The sequence below is a fragment of the Platalea leucorodia genome (assembly GCF_965183815.1).
Source record: "Platalea leucorodia genome assembly, chromosome: W".
NCBI lineage: Eukaryota > Metazoa > Chordata > Aves > Pelecaniformes > Threskiornithidae > Platalea > Platalea leucorodia.
Window position 1 is genome coordinate 29497655 of NC_138859.1, and position 25025 is coordinate 29522679.

Genomic DNA, 25025 nt, shown 5'->3' on the forward strand with positions numbered 1-25025 from the left:
TGACATTCTATTTCAGTCTCAGTCCAAGATGCACAAAGCATCAATCCATATGCATTCTGGCCAACTCTGGCATGCTATTTTACAACTTGCAGTGAAAGAAATATTGGGATTCTACCCCAAACAGTGATGCACACTTGCCAGATATTTTTCTAACAAAATAAAACTGAGAATGCAAGCAAAAGCCCCCACATTGATTTTTTCTGATTTTTTTTTTTAAAGTCCTCCTACAATGAAATGGTAGCTTAGTCATACACCATTAGGTAGCTGAGCTTTCTATAGATAGGAAATGCAACAGTTATTCAAATATATTTTAGTTACCTTACCATCCCTGATAAACAATTGTGTTTTTACATGAGGTTGGAAATCTGAAAAGAAACAATCAAATATAAGCTTCCCAAAGTAGCTAAATATAGATGACTACTAATATTTTCCAGGATGTTCAGAATTCATTTCACAGGGGGCAGAAAAGGAGGGAAAGTGGCTCTTTTCAACAAAGGCAACTTAGAGACTTAAAGAACAAACTATTTGAGGTCTAAAGTTAGGGGAGAACAATCCTGCACTTTACAAGTGTATTTGAATAACTTAAAAATAATTTCACTTTTTCACAATATCATTCTTTATACAATCTGAAGTTATTAAAGTTGGAAATTAGTGTTATATTAAAATTAAATGCTTCCCTAGTTCTTACTTGCTAATATTTAGTCTGCGGAAGGAGAGCAGGGAGATGCACAGAACAACCCGTAGGTCTTGACAGATGAAGTCTTTGTCCCTAATGTGAAGACTCCTACTAATATACTATAGTTATTGTAGTAAAAGAAGAGCTCCATGTCAGGATTCTGGGCCAGAATAAGTGATAAGTAATGCGGATACATGAAGTGAAAAAATGGATCCTGTCCCAGGAAATGTAAAAATTATCAATAGACATCCATTTAGACATTAAATGGAAAGCTGAAGTTGAGTTTGATTGACACAACAGAAGTACTGTGTGTATATGATAGATGGCTAGCATCTTTATAGGGATCAGATAGATGTAATACAACTAGATGTAGCAGATAGACAGATACAGCTATTAGGAAGCACCAAGAGGTACAGATAAACAACTAATTAAAGTAGATGGACAGCCAGATAGTTAAAACAAGCATAATGATGTGACAAACAGACAGGTAGCTAGAAGGAACTGGAGTATAACACTTCATATCACCAGTCTATCTTTATCAGCATAGTAGTATCCAATCTTTAATGAAAGAACAGCTTTCCTTTTTGTTCTGTATAGTTCATCTAGATAATCTGTTTATAGAAACCTTGAATCATACATTCATTCTCAGCTCTGATAAAATTACATTGGCTTCACAATTATTCCAAAGATGAATTTAGCCGTTATGCAGTGTTCAAAATCAGAAGTTTCTGGTTTGCATGAGCATGATACCAGATGAGCCAATGTGTTGATGATGGGGAAGGATGAAAAAGGTAGTACACCGTGAACCCCCTATTAGAATGTGTTCAATTAAGTATTCATTTCACAGTAATATTTTTTCTTTAAATAAATCTGAGGTATCTTTATACCTCTAAGCTCAATAGTTTTCTGCATTAGCTTGATATGCATATCAAAATGTGCACTATTTCTTAAATTGGTATATAGGACAGGTTTGCCATTAACATTTATGCATTTAAGTTTCATAGTCATGTGCTTAGAATACATTTCTCCTTCAAAGATTTGTACGGCTTTCAGCTTGTAATTTATTGCTCTGTATATTAGGTACACTGAGTCCTTCTGATTCACAGCTTTCTAATTGGCTATTTAGAGTTTACATCAAGCAGAAAATCAATGTATTCAATATGTAGTAGCTCTCTCGTTAACTCTAGTAATTTGCTTAAAGAGTAATGTTGAGCTGATAATTGAAATATGGTCTAAACCATGCATTTTAATTTAAAATAAAAAATCCTTGAAATATTATTAATTTAATACTTTTTTTCTCTCTTCTCCCTCCTTCTATAAAGGGCATATTTACTTCAGTTCCTGCTTTGCGATCCTAATTCCATGACTGACTAGGATTTCAGAATAATAGCAACTTTTATTTCATACACCATCCTACAGAAATTTTGAAGCACTTTATAAACATTCTGTTGAAAAGCTGCCACTTCTGGGGTATGAAATATAGCATCTAGCAGCATCCAGTAACATCTTACAGTATTTCAGCACAGGATATAAAGAATATTTGATACAATGGAAGAGTAGAAGTGGGATTTATAAAAGGCTGATTGCACAGAAATTTGGTTAAGACTCCAATGCATTACACAGGTGTTTTATTTGCTTGGTTGGGATTTTTTTGTTGTTTTGGTTTTGTTTTTTTTTTAAATGCCATAGGGCCCTTAAAAGCAAAGAGATAAAAAAAGAAGGATGTTCTGAAAGTAGGAAACAAATATTAAAACATCTAATCTGTTCAGATTGCTTAAATTTGTCTTCGGTTATTATTATTTAATTATTTTACATCCATATATTGAGTTCTTGAGTAAGGAATACAGTAAAACTGTAGGACTGGGTTCCGATGTGATACAAACTGGCATGGTTTCTTTGAAGTTAAATGAACAATACTGTTTTGCAGCAAATCAGAAGTTGAACCTATTTTGTTCTGACTTGTTGCTTATAAATACTTCATTTTAGATGCTGAAAACAGGGATTTAGGAGCCCAATTAAAAGCTAAAAGTCTAGCTACAGACAGCCAGATTTGAAAACAGGGTTTATACATAGGTAGAAAATAAAAGGATGCAAATGTATAGAAATAGAAATAGGTATAGGTATGTGTTCCACTGTATTTTTATCTTTGTTATCTAGCAACAATTCACTCTTATCTCTGAGGGTACACATGAGATTACAGCTTGATTGTACAATGGTTGCTACATTAACTGGAACAGTCACATCACTGACAGTTCCACTGTAATTCACTGTTACACAACTGCTTCAGGGGAGCCGGAGTATAACTGCTCAGAAAAAAAGTATCTCTTTTTATTTATTAATTTATTATGTTTTCTTATTTGAAGACCTTTTTGGGGAAAATGAATATTTTCAAGTTGATCAAGTTTCAGAAGGTTGACTGCACATTTTAAAATTTATTTTCTGTTTGTTTCATGAATTTGTATTTACTTTCTGAGAAGAAAAGGTTATAAGCATTCTTATAAAATAATCTGAAAAAAATAGAGCACTTTTTGCTCAGAAATGCTTGAATATATTTTTTTTCTTAAGGGGTATCTTTCTCTCTCCTCCCTGTATATTTATAACTGCAACAGAAACGTGTTTAGTATTTCCCAGTTAGCTGCTACCTTAAGCCTCCGCTTACTTAGATATTACCTGTGCCTTGAGGATTAGTTCTGATCAATTTTTTACATTCTATTAATACACACTATTTTAGATTTATTTGGTCAGCTTGCTGGTCTGTTATTTTCTTCCTCTTTACCTTCGTTTTCTCTGTGAAATGACATACATCTTACAGTGATATTGCCAGTGCAAAGCCTGCTCTACTGCCTCATCTTCTGTTCCCTCTGCCTCCCAGACTTGCAGCCTTTCACCTTCTCTTCTTGCAAAGAGCATCCTGAACTCCAGAAACTGAGCTTTCCCCCTTGCCGCTGAGGTCCTGACACTCAATCTGCGTAGCTCTTATCTGTCCTGCACAGAAGGAGGGAGAGAGAGATGTGAAAGACTATTTGTTGCAGTTCAAAGTCAGGTTTATTTTATGTTTTGTTTCTCTTTTCTCCCCCTCCCCCCCCATTTTTTTTTAATTCTCCTCCCCCCACCCTAAGATAAATAGAGATAGAAAGGACAAGTGGTTTTGATTAGCATTTAAAATGTTGTCATTTTTTAATGAAAGTGTAACCTCCAACCATCAACTTTGCACAAACTGGAGACAAGGTTGCAAAATGAATGCTAATATCTTTGACAGACTTTGGCTGGATTGCCCTTCTGTGAACTTCCCTTGTTGTTAATTTGTTATGTCAGCCCATATTAGTAGTTTTCCAAAGCCTGAACTGGCAAGAGTATCATCCTTAAGGAGCCAGAGTACATAAGAGTTTGCTGTTACTGATATTATTATTTAGTTGCACACAATGGTTTGAGGTCTGGGTCCTTCAGCACTGTACATTCAGCAGATCTAAATCTTACCAGATGGTGTTTCCCCAAAGGGGCTTATCATTTAAGTATAAAATGAGAGACAAGAAGTGAGGATGGCAAAGGGAGGAGGTAGAGAAGTAGCAGGTGAGATAATTCTACGTGACATGAGTTAGTTACATAAAGAAGAGACTACTCTTTCTACAAGCACATGCAACTGGCTGCATAAGTGCTTTAGATGTATTTCTAACAAGCCATTGCTGTGTAGAGTGAAGGAAGAATTTGAAAGAAGTGGTGACATGGCTTTGTAGGTATTCATGAAGATGTTCCCTATGCACAGAGGGAGGAAATTGTAAATACGGTGTGGGAAAATTCGAGCAGCAGAGCAGCAAAGGTTGACAGTGCTGGCACTGCACTGAATATTCCATTATACTTGGAATATTCATTTTGTTATTGAGCTCCATGTGAAAAATCACTGGGTAAATTGCCTTTTTCTGACTGAATCACCTTTATACTTGCCAGGAGTCTTTCTAATATGTGAAATGGTCATGCAGCTTCACAGAAACTTCTATTTAAAAAGAATCAAACACAAAGACCTCATCACAGTCTACAGCTTCCTCACAAGGGAAGGAGGAGGGGCAGGTGCTGATCTCTTCTCCCTGATGACCAACGATAGGACCCGAGGGAATGTCAGGAAGATATGCCAGGGGAGGTTTAGGTTGGACATTAGGAAAAGGTTCTTCACCCAGAGGGTGGTGGAGCACTGGAACAAACTCCCCAGGGAGGTAGTAATGGCGCCAAGCCTGACAACATTCATGAAGCATTTGGACAACGCCCTCAGACATATGGTGTGAATTTTGGGGTTGTCCTATGCAGGGACAGGAGTTGGACTCAGTGATCCTTGTGGGTCCCTTCCAACTTAGGATATTCTATGATTCTAAATATTTTGCAGTGTACCACAAAAAACATCTTTCCTTTGCCCATGAAATTATATCAGTTGGCTATGCAGGTCATTTAATAGTAAGTGGGGGAAGCAAGATCAAATGAGTTTATTGTTCTATAAAAAAAACTATGAATAGGACTTAAGCTTTCTTGAGGCTTATTCTGAACATTAAAATCAACAACTTTTAAATTCTACCTGACTGTGCAATTCATCACAATGATATCATCATCACCTCTGTGATATGTCTGTCTCTGTGTGCGTGTGTGTGCGCGCGCGCATGCGTATGCATTTATACACAGTGCATTGTTTCTGTAAATAAGTTGCCCCGGCATGACTGAAATGCAGTCAGTGGTGGCATGCAATACAGTGACTGTTTAACAGTGTAGATCACTGCTGTTAGAAGAAGGAGCGAAGAATAATTCTGTATCTAACTGAAAGATGAAAGGCCCAATCCTGCGATCACAGAGGCCCATGAAGACACTATCTAGGCCTCTGTTTCTTTTTCCTTGCCAAAAAAATGTTGTACCTGCATGAGTTGAAAGCTCAAATCACTGTAATACAGATCAGATATCAAATGAAGTTAAGAAAATGGACCCAGCTGAATACATAGGCTGCAATATTCTCTATGCAGTGTTTAAAGGACAGACTTACACATACAATGTACAGCTTGTGTATATATGCACATACCCTGGTTATGGATGCCTGTGTACCTGTCTAGATGAAGCATGCATACATGCCAGACTTTCACACACAAGAGGAAAAAAAAAAAAAGAAAAATTAAAAATAAAGGTAATGAAATTTGTTCATCTCCATATTTAAGGTTACTCTAAGCACTCTGCAAATAACAAGGTACTTTAATACCCTGCTGTCCCGATTCAACGTCGGGGGAGGTTTCGATACGATCCCAAGGACGAGATTAAGACGCTGGAATCGGTCAGATGTCATACAACCTTTCACTTTTATTGGAGGGGAGAAGAGAATGGAGGGAGGAGGGAGGGCAAGGGAGGAGAGGAAAAGAATAGGGGAGAGAGAGTTAGAAAGAGAAGGAGAAGGAGGAGTTTATCACCACCACTTCGAGCCCGATGATCTTCCACAGGGTCTTCGGTGGCCTCAGGCTTCGTCGGGGACCGAAGCGGGGGGCGGAGGGGGGGAGAGCCTCAAGGGTGCAGGAACAGAAGGAGTGGTCTCGCGCGTGCCGCCGCCGCCACCCCCCACCCAGGGCCACGTGTGCTCCTTATATAGGGGCTCCCACGCATGCGCAGATCACAAACGCGTACGTGCGGTTTGCCACGGACGTGCTGCTCCCGCCTCTGCTCTTTTCGCGCCTTTAGTCCCTGCGCAGGCGCACGAGGTTGTTTTTCTCAAAACTGTGGAGAAGATGGTCTTTTCGAAGCGCGACGCTGGATGGCGCTACAGCGGCAATGTCGAGACAAAACCACATTTGGTACCGGTTCTCTACACCTGCTTGCACTTTAGTCTCATAAAACCTATGAAAGATTATTCCTGAAGTCATTATCTTTAACTGTTGTGAGCATAGATCATGCCTAAGTGACTGAAGTGCCATGAGATCTCTCAATGGGATACTGCTGAAGATCTGATATATGTCTTTCGGTCTCCATTGGAGCCAAATGACATGCAGAAGAGCGATGATAACTTTGAAGAATGAAATGTGTTCTGCAGGCAGCCAGGATCATGAGCCTACAGCAAGCTTGGGATGACTGAACAATAGCATGTAAAACACTACTAATTTCTGAATGTTTTTTTTATGGGTGACTTGTTCTACTTATTAATCCTGTTTGCTTCGTAGATTGACTTCAGGGGTGGGAGTGAACTGCTTCCTTGTGCTTTGTGTTGGGAGCAGAGACCCGAATGACTATAAAGGGTTACTCAATTTTTCTTCATCCTGTTCAAGTGGAAATGCCCTGAGATAGCTGACACTTAGGAGTGCAGCTAAATTTGTCTAAAGGGGCTGAAATCTGGAGAGTAGAAAAGTTACAAGCAATAGAACAGAGAATTCATATTTTAATGCTAGGAGTTAGAAACTCAGTAAGTTTGAGAGCAAGAATGCAGGGGAAAAGGATACTTAGGAATGTGAAAGGAAGGTCTACCATAAGAGAGAGATATTGACTGCATAATTGGAACTCTGGGAAAGCTCGTACTTCATATACAGAGAATCATGGCATAATAGATATAATACTGGTCACCTGGGTTAAGGAGGAGGTTTGATATCATTTCCAGGAACACCTTGTGGACAACCTATGTCCTTTGCTGTAGTAAAGGAAAGGAAACATCCATAGTTGTTTATCTGCAACAGAAAAAACTCAGCAGATAAGGTCCCACCACAGCCACTCAGAGGGTGCCTGACAAGGACAGTTTTCTCAAGGCTCTTTGAAAGAATTAAAGCAAAACAAAATGAAATTGAGCAAATCCCTGTATTATTCCCAAGTTTTTTAGGGAAAGAATGACTTTTTGATCCTTGACTCCATTTGCAATAACTGCAAAAGATACTGAAGACCCCAAGTTCTGAATTCTGTGCTTGTCTCTCCTGAGAGTTGCTGCATAACTTCAAATGAGTCATGACACTCTGTTTATCAGTTTGAGTATCCCCAAAATACTTATAATGATACTTAGCTTCTTCAAGGAGTCTTGTGAATTGAAGTCTGGAAAGGGCTATGAGATCCCAGAATGTAATATGCTGTCTCAATCCAACATATCATCCAATTTCAGCTATTTTGTGCCCTTTATCCTCCTCTGCCAGCATTTTTCTGACTTCTGTGGGTTTTTTTTGAAAAAACGAACATATGAGGGTCATTTATATCTATCTCCTCTCCTGACTCTTGATTAGAGATTGTCAAATTATTTGATGAACATAACATTCTCTGAAGATATAGCCCTTTTTTCTTGACATGAATTAGGCATTATCCTCAATGTTGTAAACTTTTGTATCTAACTACCTGATGTATGCATCAGATGAGCAAACTTTGGCTCTTTGGAAGAGAAAACAATGGCTGCCGATGTCTCATTCTCTGTTTTTTCACTGCCTATTGTTAAGAAATATGAATAGTCAAAGTCGCTGATTATTCCCCATATGATTATATGTCTGTAGGTGTCAACTGAAGGATTTCTTTCTTTCTTTTTTTTTTCTTTCCTAAAAGAGAAATTTAAAAAAATAGATAATGCTATTTAATTATGGTTGGATTCCAGGTGATGGCCTTGGTAGTGATGGCTTACTGGAGAGTCAGGAATAATTTCTGCAAGAATTATTACAATAATTTCTCTAAGATTAGTTATGAAGGAGGTAAGATTTCATAATCATAACCTTTCTTTCTATCCCCAAAAGTCCATGAATCATGAAAATATAGGAATTCAGATGAAAAAAAAAACATTCCCCAATTATTTGTTTTCAAAAACTCTCTTTGATAGAAACAATTAGAAAGTATATAACAAAGAAGCATAAATTGCCTGAATTTGGAAATTAGTAGGCCATGAATTTAGTATTGAAAAATTAAATCAAAATTGAATTCCTATGACTCATTTGTTGATGATTTCAGTTTAGTTTCATAAGTCTTGAAGGTCTCAGACTGTCTAATCTAATTTTTTTGTGAGCTGCATTAATGAGGCACTTTTTATCTCTGTATGTATCTCATGCCCTTTCTACTTATCCAAGTAGAATGTGGAATACTTAGGAATATGCAGAGAACAATCTAAAAGCATTAATAACAGGGGAAAATAAATCTTACTGTTTCAGTTAGTCTTTGTTTGCTAGAGATTGTGGTGGATAGATGAGATCTTGAGACATAAAGATCAAATCCTCTTCTCAGCTTCTCTGGAATTACAAATTTGCTAGCTGAGACATAGGATAGGAACACAGAACACCAGGGCATATTCCCCACTTAGTTATTTTCTTGCTGTGCATAGTCCAACAAATCACTTAATCTCTTTATACATCATTTTAGACATCTGTAATTATTATTATTAAGTAGGTATTAAAATTGCCCAGAGTTGCCGATCCTGGTAAGAGTCCTGTTGTTTTAGGGAGTGTACAAAGATTTGGTAAGTGACACCTCTCGAGGAGTTTACTGGTTAAGAAATATGCTGAAGCAATGCCCAGGGGAGGGATGCTGTAATGCTTTTAAGCTGTTCCAAGATCTCTAAATACACCAGGTTCTCTATAGATACAAGGTATTAATATGCACACCAGAACGTATGTGCATGGCCATAGATCCAGCATATCATATTTTTCATAAAACACACACACATACATATACACACACTTCATCCTCCCCATGTTTCCTGAACATATTTCTCCAATTGCATATAAATTTTATCCTTGTTCTGTAATGATATGACAGTAAATTAATTACCATAAATATAACAGACACAGGGATTGGTGCGTAAAGTTGTCCTAGCTTCATATGAGATCTGACCTTGGAACAAAGAATACTTTACATCTGTGATGATTCTATCTGCCATTGATGAATCACAACTCCTGCTTATGTTTAATCACTGCCGACAGTAACAGCTGACAGCTAGTTAGGAAGAAAAAATTTAATGAGAGAATGCTATTTTTCTCTTGTATTTGGAGAAAATGGGAAATTTGTAGCGATACTTTTATTTTCAGGCCCAATTCACTATATTGTTGATGGGCAGTCAGTTTTCAGAGTTGATGAAAAAGGAAGCTGTTAATATCAAAGGGTATTTTGTGTGATTTTTTTTAATCATTATGTCCTTGAGCATCAATTTACTCCCATTATTGGCCCATGGAAATCAGTGGGACAAGATGACTGTAAACTTTATTTTGCATGAGCAACAGCTATGATAATTGGCTCTGTATTATGAGATTGTGTCTCTCAGTTGGAGAATTAGATTTCTTGTGCCCAGGCTTCGTGTATGCATTGTTTATGCGATGAGGGTAATTATTAACTTTCTGGCCTAGCATTTACAACGTGGAAAAATCCTGGAGGATTTTTCATCACAAAAGGGTTTAAGAAAAAAGTAAAGGAGAGACTGATATATCTCAGTTAATTTCTATTTAGCAGTGAGATGACAGAATTTGGTCTGTCCTGCAGAATATGGGGCTGAACAATGAAGTCAATGTGTGGTTGAACTGCTTAACACTGCTGGGGATCACAGAATGGCTGTTTACCTGAAATTTATTCTCATCTGGAAAACAGACTGCAACTCTCCAAAAATCACATTCTATAAAGAAAAGTCACACAGACAACAAACTATTCTGTCTGTTCCTTGAGCTTTTTGGCATGCCCCTAAGTAAAATGCTTGCCAGGTTGGGTACCATGCTACCATAATACATCTGTAGGGCCTTTAGAGCAGAACTGCCATACATACAGCCAGGTCAGTCTGGAAAGTACCTGTAGTTTTCTACATGGGTGGCCATGCATGTATAAATAACTTTTCTCCCTAGGTATAATATATCTAGGTATAATTTCTTTTAACAGAATTCTAGTTACTTCTCTAGCTTTGTTGGTACGACAAGGGAAAGCCTCTGGCCAACCAGAGAAAGTGTCTACTAATACCGATAAATATTTATATAGGTTACATCTAGGTAATTCTGAAAAATCTATTTGCCAGTATTCCCCAGGAGTTGTTCCTTGTTTTACAAGTCGTCCCATAATCTTCTTTTCAATTTTTGGATTATTAGCACAACAGATAGTACATTTCTTCACTACAATGTCTGCTGACTCTTTTTCCACAACTCGGCTCTAGAGCTCGAGTCAATGCTATCAATTCTGCCTTTTGAGTGGAGGTATTACCAGGTAATGCTCTGGTTTCATATGTTTGGGTGTTCGTTACCACTGCATATCCAGCTCTTCGTTTTCCTTCCAACATGTAGCTGCTACCATTGGTGAAGAGCTCCGCTTCTGCGTCAGGCAAGGGTTCATCCTGTAGATCTGGTCTGCTGGAATACACTTGTTCAATAGTGGTTAGACAATCATGTTGCAGTTCATCAGACTCAGAGATTGGGAGTAGAGTGGCAGGATTCAAGGTGGAGGTCAGAGAAAGCGTGACATCATCTTTTTCTAGTAACACGGCTTAATATTTTGCTAACCTATTCGGGGAAATCCAGTCCCTTATTTTCAAGGAGAGATGATACAGCATGGGGTACAAACATGGTAATCGGTTGACCCAGTGTCAGTTTTCGAGATTCTTCAATTAAGGTTACAGTCGCCGCCACTGCTCTCAAGCAGGTGGGCCAATCTTTACTGACCCCATCCAATTGTTTGGAAAAGTATCCCACTGGTCTCCTCCAGCTCCTCAATTTCTGTGTCAGCACTCCCAACACTACTTGTTGCCTTTCATGTACATATAATTGAAAGGGTTTCTTTAAATTCGGGAGCCCCAAGGCAGGGGCTTCCATCAATTTTCTTTTAATTTCATCAAAGCTTCTATGGCATTCTGTTGTCCATTCCAAAATCCCCTCAGTTCCTTTGGTGGCAGCATATAATGGCTTGGCAATTAGTCTGAAATTAGGGATCCATAGCTGACATCACCCAGCCATCCCTAAAAATCCCCTTAACTGTTTCTTTGAAGTAGGTACAGCAAATCTACAAATAGCCTCTTTTCTTTCAGCACTTAATTCTTTTTCTCCTTTTGTAATTCCAAATCCCATATATTGGACTCTCTCTTTTCCTATCTGGGCCTTCTTTTTAGAACCTCAGTAGCCTGCTAGACCCAGAAAATTAAGTAAGCTAATTGTGGCTTCCAGACACTCTTCGTAGGTATCAGAACCAATCAATAAGTCATCTACATACTGTAACAGAGTTATGGTGTCATACTCACTGTGCCACTGTTCTAGTTCTTTTGCCAATGCATTACCAAACAACGTGGGGCTGTTTTTAAATCCTTGGGGAAGGACGGTCCAACAGAGTTGCATCTTCCATCCTGTAGTCGGGTTTTCCCATTCGAAGGCAAAAATAGTCTGACTTTGTTCATCCACAGGTATGCAAAAGAAAGCATCCTTCAAGTCCAGCACTGTAAAATAAGTATTACTATCAGGAATTGAGGCAAGGAAGGTATATGGATTTGGAACCACGGGGTGCACATCTACAGTCCTCACATTAACTTCTCGCAAATCCTGTACCAATCTATATTCCTGAGAATGAGGCTTCTTTACAGGCAGAACTGGAGTATTAAATTCCGACTGACATTCCCTTAATTGTCCATGCTCTAAAAAGGAATTTATCACTGGTTCTAATCCCTTCCGGGCCTCCAATTTAATAGGGTACCGTTTCTTTCTTACCAGCTGGGCTCCCGGTTTTAGCCCGTTCTTTACCGGAGTCACATTCTTGGCTCATCCCGGCATTCCCGATGACCATGCTATGGGTATTACCGCATCTAATACCTCGTCTGGAATATCTCCTTCTTCCACAGGATTCTTTTCAGTTAGAAAACATAACACAGCTTTCCATGCATTCTCTGGGGGAATATGTAGCTGGACAGAATCTTCAGAAAAAGTTAATTGTACATTCAATTTACAGAGTAAATCCCGTCCAAGTAATGGTAATGGACATTCTGGCATATAGGGGAATTCATGTGTTAATTTAGTATTCCCAATCGAGAGCTCCATAGGCTGTAAAAACGGCCTCAAAGTTCTTTTCCCTGTAGCACCAACAACGCTTACCTTAGTCTTGCTTAAAGGTCCCTTACAACTAGTTACTACAGAATAAGTGGCCCCACTATCAATCAGAAAATCAATTGTTTCATTCCCCAGCTTAACTGGAACAAGAGGATCAGCTGGGGAAGCTATAATAGATCCCTCCAGTCCCCTTCAGTCCAATCCAATGTCTGCCATTGCCCCAGCAACTTCCCCTGCTTCTTTCTCTCGGTTCAAAAGACATGGACATTCTCTCTTCCAGTGACCTTCCTGTTTACAGTAGGTACACTGATTCACTTTTAGGGGGGTTTCACAGTGGCCTCTGCTGCTACCTCCACAACCCTTACCTCTACCTCTAAATCCTCCTTGTACACTTCCTCTTCCCTCTGTCAGAGCAGCCAGCAAAGAAGCCTGCAATTTTGCTCGGCCCTGCTTCTTTTTTTCCTCAACCTCTTCTCTATTATTATATACTTCGTATGCAATTGATATTAACTGTGAAATAGTCATTCCATCTGCACCCTCAGTTTTCTGCAAATTCCTTCTAATATCTGATGCCGACTGACCAATGAACAACATATTAAACAATTTCATATTGCTAGCATCATCTGGATCCAAGTCTGTCCATCTTTGAGCTACTTCACACAACCTTTCATAAAAAGCAGATGGAGTTTCTTTGTCTCCTTATTTCATACAACTTAGACAAATTTTTGGGCTACCCCATTTTGGATTCCATATAGAATCATTTTTTGATACTCTTTCACACTCTCTAATCCTTTGCTTGTATTAGGGTCCCAGATCTTCCCCTGGGAGGTATGTGTCAGCATTAGGTACTCCTCCTTGCTGTCGGGCAAGTCCTTCTCGAGCCTTTTCTAGGGCTGCCTTCCTTTCTTCACAGGTAAACAAATATTCCAAAAGGGCTTGTATGTCTCCCTAATTAGGATTGTGAGTCATCATTACGGTCTTAATAGTATTACACATCCCCTCAGGATTATTCCGGTAAGACCTGACTGCCTGTTTCCAATTTAATAAATCAGAAGTAGTAAATGGTGCATGTACATATACCGGCAGTCCTTCAGGTCCTACAGCCTGCCTAAGAGGAGCTTGGATTATAGGTCTCCGTCCCCTCCTAGTTCTCCCTGCTACAGGGCTAGCAGATTCAGTTTCCTGCTCGTTCAATTCTGATTGTTTCAGAGGAGCTACCAACAGCTGAGTATCTTCATCCATGTCTTCTGACTCATTTTTTTCCATCTTACAATTAGTAAAACACGGACCCTCTTTTTCTTTTATTCCCTTCTTTTCAGTTAAAGAGTATACTCCATTCTGGTATTTCAAATCCGCCAGACCACATTTCTTTCTAACATCCCAATCATTTCTTAAAGCAAAGAACAAATTGATATATGGTATTTCATCCAATTTCTCATTTCTCTGACAAAATAACATTAATTGTAGTATAGCATTATATTTTAAAGACCCATCTTCAGGCCATATTTCACCATCATCCAATTGATATTGTGGCCACCATTGATTACAATACCGTTCCAATTTATTCCTTGCCATGGGATCCCCTCCAAATTTACTCCAATTATTTAGGATGCATCCTAAGGGAGTGCAAAGAGGACGAGCCTCCTTGGAAGCGGCAGAACCCATTTCGGTACCGAAAAGCTTAAATCAATGTTTCATACACACAAAATTCCAGTTACAAAGTGAGGAATTTTCTCTTGATGTTACAATTACAATGTGCAGAAACCAATGCTGCTGCTGCGTGTCTTTACTGATGCGTCTTATGCAGAGCACAAAAAACAACTCCAGCTGCTTCCTTAAGAGGTTTTGCCCTTCCCCCCTTTTCCCCTTTAAAATACCTCTTTCAAATAGCGTTGCACCGTTGAGTCGCTTACTGCCTGACTGCAGGAGAGGAGTCGATGGAGTCCCCGATCAACAGGTCGTTGCATGCTGGAGTCCAGTCGGACCACTTCTCCCTGTCGGGTACAGCAAGACAATCCAGGCAAGGCTGTCAGTGCAGTCCCATCTGGGTTGCCAAAAACTGTTGTCCCGAAAGTGAGGTCGTTCGCCTGGTGTGCAGATGCCAATTAACACACAGAGCAGAGGTATTTTATTTCATGTCTGTGCAGAGATGGGTGCTAGGTGGTAAATACAGAAAGCTAGCACACCTTCATACAAAACTACAGCATATTTATTTTACTACATGATTAGTATAATCCCGCCTAATTTTACACTTATTGGTTAGTGATTAACATTTCGTACACTATTGGTTTACTATATTAAAATTAGCCTCGCTTGCTACGCAAATTTGACGCTGTCTCCCACAGCATTCTCCTGGAGAAGCTGGCTGCTCACGGCTTGGATGGGTGCACTCTGCGCTGGGTTAAAAACTGGCTGGACGGCCGAGCCCAGAGAGTGGTGGTGAATGGAGTCAAATCCAGTTGGCGGCCGGTCACGAGTGGTGTTCCCCAGGGCTCAGTGTTGGGGCTGGTCCTGTTCAACATCTTCATTGATGATCTGGATGAGGGGATCGAGTGCACCCTCAGGAAGTTTGCAGACGACACCAAGTTGGGTGGAAGTGTCAATCTGCTGGAGGGTAGGAAGGCCCTACAGAGGGACCTGGACAGGCTGGATCGTTGGGCCGGGGCCAACTGTATGAGGTTCAACAAGGCTAAGTGCCAGGTCCTGCACTTGGGTCACAACAACCCCATGCAACGCTACAGGCTGGGGGAGGAGTGGCTGGAGAGCTGCCTGGCGGAAAAGGACCTGGGGGTGTTGGTTGACAGCCGCCTGAACATGAGCCAGCAGTGTGCTCAGGTGGCCAAGAGGGCCAATGGCATCCTGGTCTGTATCAGGAATAGTGTGGCCAGCAGGACCAGGGAGGTGATAGTGCCCCTGTACTCGGCATTGGTGAGGCCGCACCTTGAGTACTGTGTTCAGTTTTGGGCCCCTCACTACAAGAAGGACATGGAGGTGCTGGAGTGTGTCCAGAGGAGGGCAACGAAGTTGGTGAAGGGTCTAGAGAACAAGTCTTATGAGGAGCAGCTGAGGGAGCTGGGGTTGTTTAGTCTGGAGAAGAGGAAGCTGAGGGGAGACCTTATTGCTCTCTACAACTACCTGAAAGGAGGTTGTAGCGAGGTGGGGGTCGATCTCTTCTCCCTAGTAACAAGTGATAGGATGAGAGGAAATGGCCTCAAGCTGCGCCAGGGGAGGTTTAGGCTAGATATTAGGAAGAACTTCTTCACCGAAAGGGTGGTCAAGCATTGGAACAGGCTGCCCAGGGAAGTGGTTGAGTCTCCATCCCTGGAGGTATTTAAAGAACGGATAGATGTGGTGCTCGAGGACATGGTATAGATGGACTTGGCAGTGTTACGTTAACGGTTGGACTCGATGATCTTAAGGGTCTTTTCCAACCTTGACGATTCTATGATTCTATGAAATTAGCATGCATGCTCCTTTCAGGTGTGGAGGGGGAAGTCTTTTCGGTCCTGAATTGAGTCAGTGGTCGCGATCTCCCCTTGCCACATTTACCTTTCATCCAGTTACTACAGTTTTATCAGACTTCATGTTTTCTGGCCACCATCCAGTCTTTGGTGCCAAGATGTTCCCTTTTATCAGTCCGGTAGCTCTTCTTCAAGGGTATAGCCGTTAGTTTTCCACGGTTCGTTAATTAAACAAATACTCTTATATCTTTTAGCTCCCTCCCAAATTCCTTTCCCAGAGCACAGGTGGTTCGTAGTTTTGCTCAGTGGAAAATTTTCACTTTCTGCAGGATATCGGAAGGAAAGAAGGAAGGAAGGAAGGAAGGAAGGAAGGGAAAGAAAGAAAGAAAGAAAGAAAGAGAGAGAGAGAGAAAGAAAGAAAGAAAGAAAGAGAGAGAAAGAAAGAAAGAAAGAAAGAAAAAGACAGATAAATTTATCCTTGGAGATGCTAAAGCAAAGCTGAATTTCTGTGCTTTAGTACATTATTTCTCGTAATTTCACCCAAAATGATATCCTGAAAAAATTATTCTTATTAACATTCTCTTCATTTCTGCAGGGGGCATAAAAATAACTGATGAGTGTGAGAATATAAACCGTATGGTTAGTGAGGCAGAGGTGATAATTAGAACATGCTGTACTACGTAGTAAACAAAGCTATTATGAACGATAGGGTTCTTTATGGAGTCTTTAAAAGGGGATGGAACTAATATACTTTCCTGTGACTGGCTTAAAAATAAATAAAATAATACAAAAAAAAATAAAAAGAAAGAAGAAGGAGATTTGGAGTTAATCACTCATAGGGTTGGTTTCTAGTTAAAAGCAACTGCAAATATTATCAATGCTTATTTGATTCCATGCTAATTTATGTATAGCATATTCTTTGTTTCTCATTTAGTCATGTTTGGAGAGGATAAATCATGTCACAACTGCAAATACAAGGTTGTAGAAGAAAAATACTATAGATTTATTTTCCTAGTAGAATTATCTGTTTGTCACTGTGTATGTTTTCTGTTTCCAATGTCCAAGACTCATACTTTCTAAAGGCAAGTAGAGTTTATTGGGTACAAGGGGTAAATCCAACCTAGAATTTAATCTTGCAAGGTTTTTAGGGCCACAAAATTCTTCTCCCCTGACTGTGAAGACTAAATGGATATTTGATATTGAGATTACCACCATCAAAAATGATCTCAAGGATAACCTCATTACAATACCTTCACATACTTTTGATGCCTTTAGGAGTACGCAAATGCAAAAATACCTTTTATGAAATCAGAGAGCCCATTCTGGGACTAAAAGGATATGGCATCAAAATGTGTTCCAAGACAAGTAGCCCTGGGGCTCTACATCATCTTGAAATACACCTTACACTGAATCTTGACCAAAAAAAAAAAAAACAAACCAAAACCAAACCAAACAAAAAAAGGTAATGTCCTAAATTACGTATACATCTCTTACCTGTTTGAGGTCTGTCCTGTGGTTTTTTTTCTCTTCTTTTTAAAAGAAAAATTCTAAAAGTAAAAGCATGAGTCAAGATGAATCAAGATGAGTCAGCATGGGCTTAAGAGCCAAGATGATCTTACTGTTACTATAATAGAGATGAATGCTTTTTGGACCAAACCCAGAGAATGAATGCACACACGCTACTGTGCTACACCAGTTATGCAACAGAAAGCTTTGACCTTCTCGAGTCTCTATTTGAGAAAGGAGACATTGACGCACTCTCAATACCTATACAAGCTGAATTCGAGATTCTGGTGATATGTGTGCTGTCTTGTTGCTTCCTGCATAGACAGTGACTGCATGGATTCTGCATCCTTTTTATGTTACTAAGTGCAGTGCAGATGAGAATAGATTTAAAGGGCTTGAGAGCAGTCAGGCATATCATGGAAGAGGAACATATAATATAATAGACTGCATGAGGGAAAGAAGTTGAATTGACTGGATCCTGGATCAAATTTCAAATCTGTATGAGGAATATGCTTTTACTGAGAAATAGTCATTAGCTGGAAAAAAGAGTTGTAATCTGAAAAGGATGAAAAAAGTAGTGTATGTGAATTTTTGAAGGGATAAAAACCCTCATCAGAAGAAGGTGGCAAATTATAAGTCACTTGTCAAAGGAGAGTTAAAAAGAGAAACTGAGGGTTTAATTTGAATGACACAGGAACAGGTTATTCACATGACATGTTGAACATGAGACAGACAGTACCTCCAAGATGTAGAATTTGTGCCCAGAGCCCAGCAAAAATTTTTCATAATATAAATAGGTATTTCTACAAATCTAGCTAGACGTGTAGACATGTGTGACCAAAAGTAGTATAAAAAAGTAGTATAACCACTGTAGACAAAATTGTACAGCATAAGTAGAATTTTTTTCAGTCACTGTGTTAGGAAATATATGTAGCCATGGCAGCTACAAAAAAAGAGACTGATTACAGCCTCATGTACTTTTGTATTCAATTTAATGCAAGAAACCATGATTACTTCTTAAAAGAGATGGACAGAGTCTGGATCAGGAAAAGTACAATCTTGCTGTCAGAAACTTGTGGTGTATTGGGATGGGAATATTTCAAGGAAAATTTGGCTCTAGTATTGGATTTTGGGTCCTCAGAAAATGCTAATGAGTCAATGAGGATAAATAAAATATGAGGAAAGACAATTTAAACTTACTGATGTCTTCTTGTAAACAAAACCCCATACAAGGAGTGTTTCTCTCTCATCACTTCCAAGAAGCTTTGGTTTTGGAGAAAACATTAAAAAAAATAAACTAAAAGATATGTTTCTACCCTTGTAGTACATAATTAAACTAAGATCCTTAAAATTTTTACTACAAGTACATTACATCTGGTGTTTTTATTAGCATTCAACTAACTGTCATAAACCGGTGAAGAAGTATTTTGAACAGTATTCCCAGAAGGATCTTTCATTCTTAATTTCTTCACTTTTTCCATGAAGTCCTTGTTTGTTATTTCTTTTAGCCTTTCTCCTGCTTTTTCATCTCTCAGGGTTTCTCTTTGGTCTTCCATTGTGACTGTGAACTAAATAACCTTGCAAAAGCAGATCCACAACAGCTGTAAGATGAAGAGAGCTCTCCTAAAGTTAACACACATATTTCTGACCAAAAGTGGTCACTTGAAATAGAGAGATGGATGAAACTTGTATTTCTGCAAGGCAAAGGCACTTTCTTCATGGCTACAGGTGACTTCCACCCTTCACTCAGGATTCAGATCCCCAACTCTGTCCTAAAAGTATGCTCTTCAGAAATGAAAGGTGGGTGAATTAAATATATGGCCTGCAGAGGAGCTGTACATTTTAGTGAATAGTCTAGATAAGGAGATCAAAGGACTGAACAGGACGTGGGAGACTCAAACTTTCTTCCTGCTGCAAGGATCCAAGCCAATCTCATTAAGAACAAGTAACAAGTAATCTCATTAAGAACAAGTAAGCCCAAACACTAGGGTTATGGACTGCTTTGAGAGGGAAAGAACTCAGAAGACTGGGCTTTAAATACAGGAAGAAAAAGACCTGGTTTCAGTCACCACTTCATGATCTTAGCCATTTTGCCTAAAGGCCATTGTGTATGAAATACTGGTAGTTACTGTATAAATGAACTTCATGGCTTTAAAAGAACATTCCCATAAAATACTCATCCCACAAACTCCTGGTAGAGTCTCCGGGTGTTCTTGAAACATACATACCCATAAGGCTGACCTCCAAGTAATATGCGGTAGGAAGCATTGCATTTTTTTACAACACAGCAATGAGAGGAGAAGGGTGGTTCTACCTCTTTGGCTCAGGGGCTTGAATTCACATGTCCTCTTTCCTGGGAGATAATTCTAACTGTTGTGTTATTGGGTATTCTTGAGTACATATTCTTTGAGTTTCTTTCTTGAAGTTATTCCACTTTGCAAGATAAAATGAAATATTCATCAAGCCAGACAGAAAGAATGAATAAGCAAGATTCCTTTGTCTATTGGGTTGGGTAGTCATGTTGGAGAAGAACATATGCTCCAATAAATACTTAATACATATCAGTGTATAACTCTGGGAGCAAGTCCTTCACACAAGACAGGTAGAGACATGCCTGTTTTGTGAATCTCGGAAGGATTTAGGCATAAAATCTCACTCTAAGACCAGAGTTCTTGGCATGCTCAGAGCAGAACTTTAGATAACAAGGGAACCTCTCTGTCAGAAATACTCATGAGTTTGCAGTGCGGCAGCTTTGAAAATCTGAGCTTTAAAAATAAGAATCTGAGACCTTAGTAGACTTAATCCTAAGCGTTGTTTTCATTTTCTGTTATTTTTATTAACTTTACTTTCTCAGAAGACACACAAAGTTTGTGTTGGATTGAGGAGTTGAACTGCCAGCTATTGAGCAAAAACCTGGTAGAATACACAGCAACCTTCCTACTTCTTAAGTGTCCAAAACATGTAACTTCAAGGAAGAACAATAACATTATTGTATTATGACAAGCAATTTTCCCTGTCTAGGAAGAAATCTCCATTACAGTCTAAGATGGAACCTGCCCATGCAGCTGAATGTCCAGGGTTTTGCAGTTGTAGCTACAGCCATGTGCACGTGAGAGGATGTCCAATTGTCTCTGTTTGCAGGAGATATTTAATGGTTTTGCTACCAAACATCACAGAAGGTCAGCAAGGAGATGGATGGTGATAAACTAACAGGCAAAATTGTTCTAACAAAGCATCTGTGAGCAACTGCTTGATCAAAATGACAGACATCAATCAGAATAATAACTTCAAATATGAGATTTTCAGTTAGTGAGGGAACATAAATACATGCATCTGGAAAATAAGCATAAGGGATTTGGGAAGGAGACAGCACATACATAACAAAAGAAAGAGAGAGAGGCAGCAGGAAGAAAAATGGACTGATATGCACAAAGAAATGTGCACAGAAGCAGACTTACAAACAGGTCTGCTGGGAGATACACAGATAAACAGAAGTATTACAGATATTGTCTCTTGCTTGCACGCAGAAAATTCTTGCTAGAGTTTTGCAAAGATCTTACGCTGCACTTTGCATTGAAAAGAAAAAAAAATAATTGAACTCCTCTGTTATACATCCCCTCCCCTTTCAAAATTTTCTCTAACACAAAACTGCTTGTAGGAAATGTTTATCAGAAGTGTAATCAAAGGGAGAAGCATATTCAGGCTGAGTGCCTCTTTTGCCATTTCCTTACCTCTGATGTCGTCATTTGTATCAGTGAAAAATGGGTGTAAAATGTAGCCTGATCAGAATGACAGCATTTTACTTCCACTTTGCACAAGATGATGGGCAATGAAGACTCAAGTTACAAATCTCAAACTTTTATAATTAAAGACACCACCTCCATCTCAGGAAAACCTTGATCTGCAGGTTGTTGAAAGGTGCAGGATATGCCAGGGAAGTGTTATTAAGTACAGATCTGGTTCTTGTACTCTCATCAGGGTTACTGCTATTGGATTAGATACTGGGATAGATGGAGTTTTGGTCTAACGTGGCATGGCCACTCTAATGTTTTCACAAACAACTTTAAACTTTTTTTTGAAGTTTTGAAATGTACCAAAAAATTTAGGGATGAGAGTGAGAAAACAAGTGAAATTCAAAAGTCTGAAAAAGAATACAGGAGGAAACTAGGTCCCAGTTCCTGCTAAAAAACCTGAAGGGCTCAATTAACAAGCCTCCTTGTATGAATCAAGCCCTGCATTGTTGATGTTGCTTTAGCAGTAACATAATGAACATATCATTGTGGAGAGGTGGGTGGGAAGGAGAAGAGTGTTATCTATTGCCAAGTTTTCAGAGAGATGTAAGATTTCTTCATGAAAGTGATACTTATTTCAGTAATAGCAAGGCTGGAGTCTTGATTCACCATTCAGGCAAGCACACTAGCTATTACTGATGTCTTAAAACAAAGATACATGAGATTTTTAACAGGCCAGGTGAAGAAGGAGCTCCTCTGTGTCCCATTCAGGGTTTGGATATCCTTTAATTTGCAAAAGAAATTCTGACAGAGGTAAATTTAGATCAGGTGTGTGCTACAGATGACTATATAGGCAAAATTTTATATTGTAAGTGCCATTGAATACCTGTGTATTAATTAAAAAGGGTGGAAAATGGAAATGTTTTATGACACAGGCCATCTTCAAATTGAAGTGGACTAGAAAGAGGTGGTTCAAATTTCCATAGTTGCTTCTTGCAGTTTCTCTTATGCCTTCTAAACACCCATTTTTGCGGAAGACATTCTGGAGATTCAGAAGACTGAACAGAGCCTGATCCAAGAGTAAGGGGCCTTGGAGAGTCTAGAGGACGTAAAGATATAGGGCCTGACAGCTGAGAAATATACCCAGGAAAATAAAAAAGGAGAGAAAGGAAAGGCTAGGCCTGTCAGCAGGACACTGCAAGAAGTATTTGGATATAAGCAGTAAGTCATTATCATCTGTTGAATGGCAGCTTGTATGAAATGAACTGCTATCAGTCAAGCATGCAGTGGACAAGTCTACACAATAGGAATGAAATTATCAGAAACCCATATGGCCAGGTAAGCAAGCCCACAATGTACCACACAAACCAAAAAAATTCAATTTGTATAGGTTTATCACATGTGCTACTTAGCAATATCCCTCAGTCCTTACGAAGAAGCCAAAATACAGTAGCTATCACCAGATGCATGTATTTCATTGTCATTGACTGACATAGTACTGAGTGAATCTCTATTCATTTAAGAATTATGGACCTAATTCTGTCCTTGGTACTTTTTTGTGGGTTCAAGGGCAAACATTTGGTCCATTATTTTGACTAATTTAGGTTCGGTTCTATTTGTGATTGTGATTTTACTTTCCCTGTGGTGGAGTACTTGCCCTGTTTTATGCTAATTATCTGTCAAAGAGTCTCACAGCTCCAGAATTTGGTTTCCCCTTGAGCAGCTCCCAAGTTTATTAGTTTGACCTTATCAAGCTTCTTTTAAGGCAGCTCTCAACGTCAGTCCAAAGTTACAACTGCCCTTCAGTCTTATTTTCACAATTACAGCTCTTCCGAACTCGTCATTGTCAACCATGCAGACTGAATCACTTACCTAAGGCAACTCTCAAAATCCTAGGCACTTGTGATACAGAAGGAAGAGGAATGATGGAAACACATGGGAAAATCAGTGCTTCTCTCTCACACACATTACTCTTGGTTTCCTTCTTTTGTCACTGACCTGAATGCAGGCACACCAGCAGCTATTTCCCCCAAAATATGGACTTGTTGATCTCAGAGGGAGAGCAATTTATGGCATGCACACACCTCCCCTTGTGCCTTTTTGTTTGAAAGCAATTTTCAAGCCCTTTCTTTGTTCCAGCTATAATAACAGCTTTTCTTGTAACAGAAACTGTGGATGAAGGGCTATTTCCAAAAAGATTTCCTGAATCCAAAAACCTCACCTCAGTTCTTTGATAATGTTATTTATAAATGTATATGTACGGGCATAAACACACACACATATAAGAGCTATATCTGGACTGATGAAATGCATTATCTTCAAATGATCATGCTACTCTGGCCTGTCATCTCCTTCACAATATCTGTATTTAAAAAAAAAAAAAAGTTAAGTGAAGTCATCACCTGCTCTAGTTGCACAAAAATCATTTGAGTGACATCCACTACCTGAGGATATGGCTTTGGGTCTTCTGGATCATTACTGCCAGCATGGGAGTCTCTCTTTTGTATATATTTGCTAGCCAATCTGGGAGCTTTCATCACTTCCCTAGATTTTTTCACAGTCCAGCTGCACTCTGCGTTAAGGAGACCTTCTTTCCGTCCCATAACTGTTTGTTGCATAACACTGCACTCTTCTAAAATATCCATTTCTTCTGTGCTCAGTTGGTTGTTAAGGTGATAGTTTCAGTTAAATGCTTGTTTTTGTAACTTATCCTGAAGGCATCTCAGAAGTTCCCTTTCATAGTATGTCCTTATAAATCTAGACAGATCAATTACAGAACCCCTTTCTATATTCTTGAAGAAAGTTTAGAGATTGCCTGTTAGTCAGCATTAGCCAAGCAATGCAGATTTATTCTTTTTCTTCTTTCCTCATGACTCATTGTCTACAAGTCCTTGATCATTTTGTTTACTTTGCTCTGAAATATATCAAATTTTGGACATCTCACATAGTACTTTCTTTCTTTCTGTCCTCCAGAACAATCCACAAAGGGGAAGGACAAGACTTCTACTTTCTCATACACTACTTTTAAGTCTCTACTTTTGAGATGTTTTATCTTGCTCTTATGTTCCTTCTGTCAAGTTACTCTGATCCATTTCAGTGCCATTTCCCCTTCTGTTCAATCATATCCCTTCATTTTCCTTCAAAAACAAAGTAATAGTGTCACCTACTACCAATGATTATGTGACATTGAACTGTAGACAAACATCCTACAGACAAAATGGGTCCCAGGTACACAGAAATCAGCAGGAGACAACAGTGACCAAGAAGTTGTTTTCTCTGTTTTCTTTAGGTGTTTAGCTTGTTGGTCTACATTTAGGATGATGGATACAAACTCCAGTGAGATGGGATTTTCCCAAGCTAATAACCTGTCATATTTAACAGCCGAAGTATGGCAGGGTTTTTTAAATTGTGAATTCATTTACTAAAAAAGAAGTGAAAGTTCAAGCTTTATGTGATACTATTATAGCTCCTCCCTAATAAATGTATTAGATAAGTATATGAAGATTGCATATACAGCAGATAGTAATCCTTTTAATATGTTGACCGTCTATACTTAATTATGATAATCTCAATGTGCTATTAAATAGACAAGCAAGACAAAAGCCTCCCTGAGAGATTTATCGTTAGTATTTTAAGAGCTGATATAGTTTACCTATAATCCTCCACTAACTCATTAATGTCTGAGCATAAG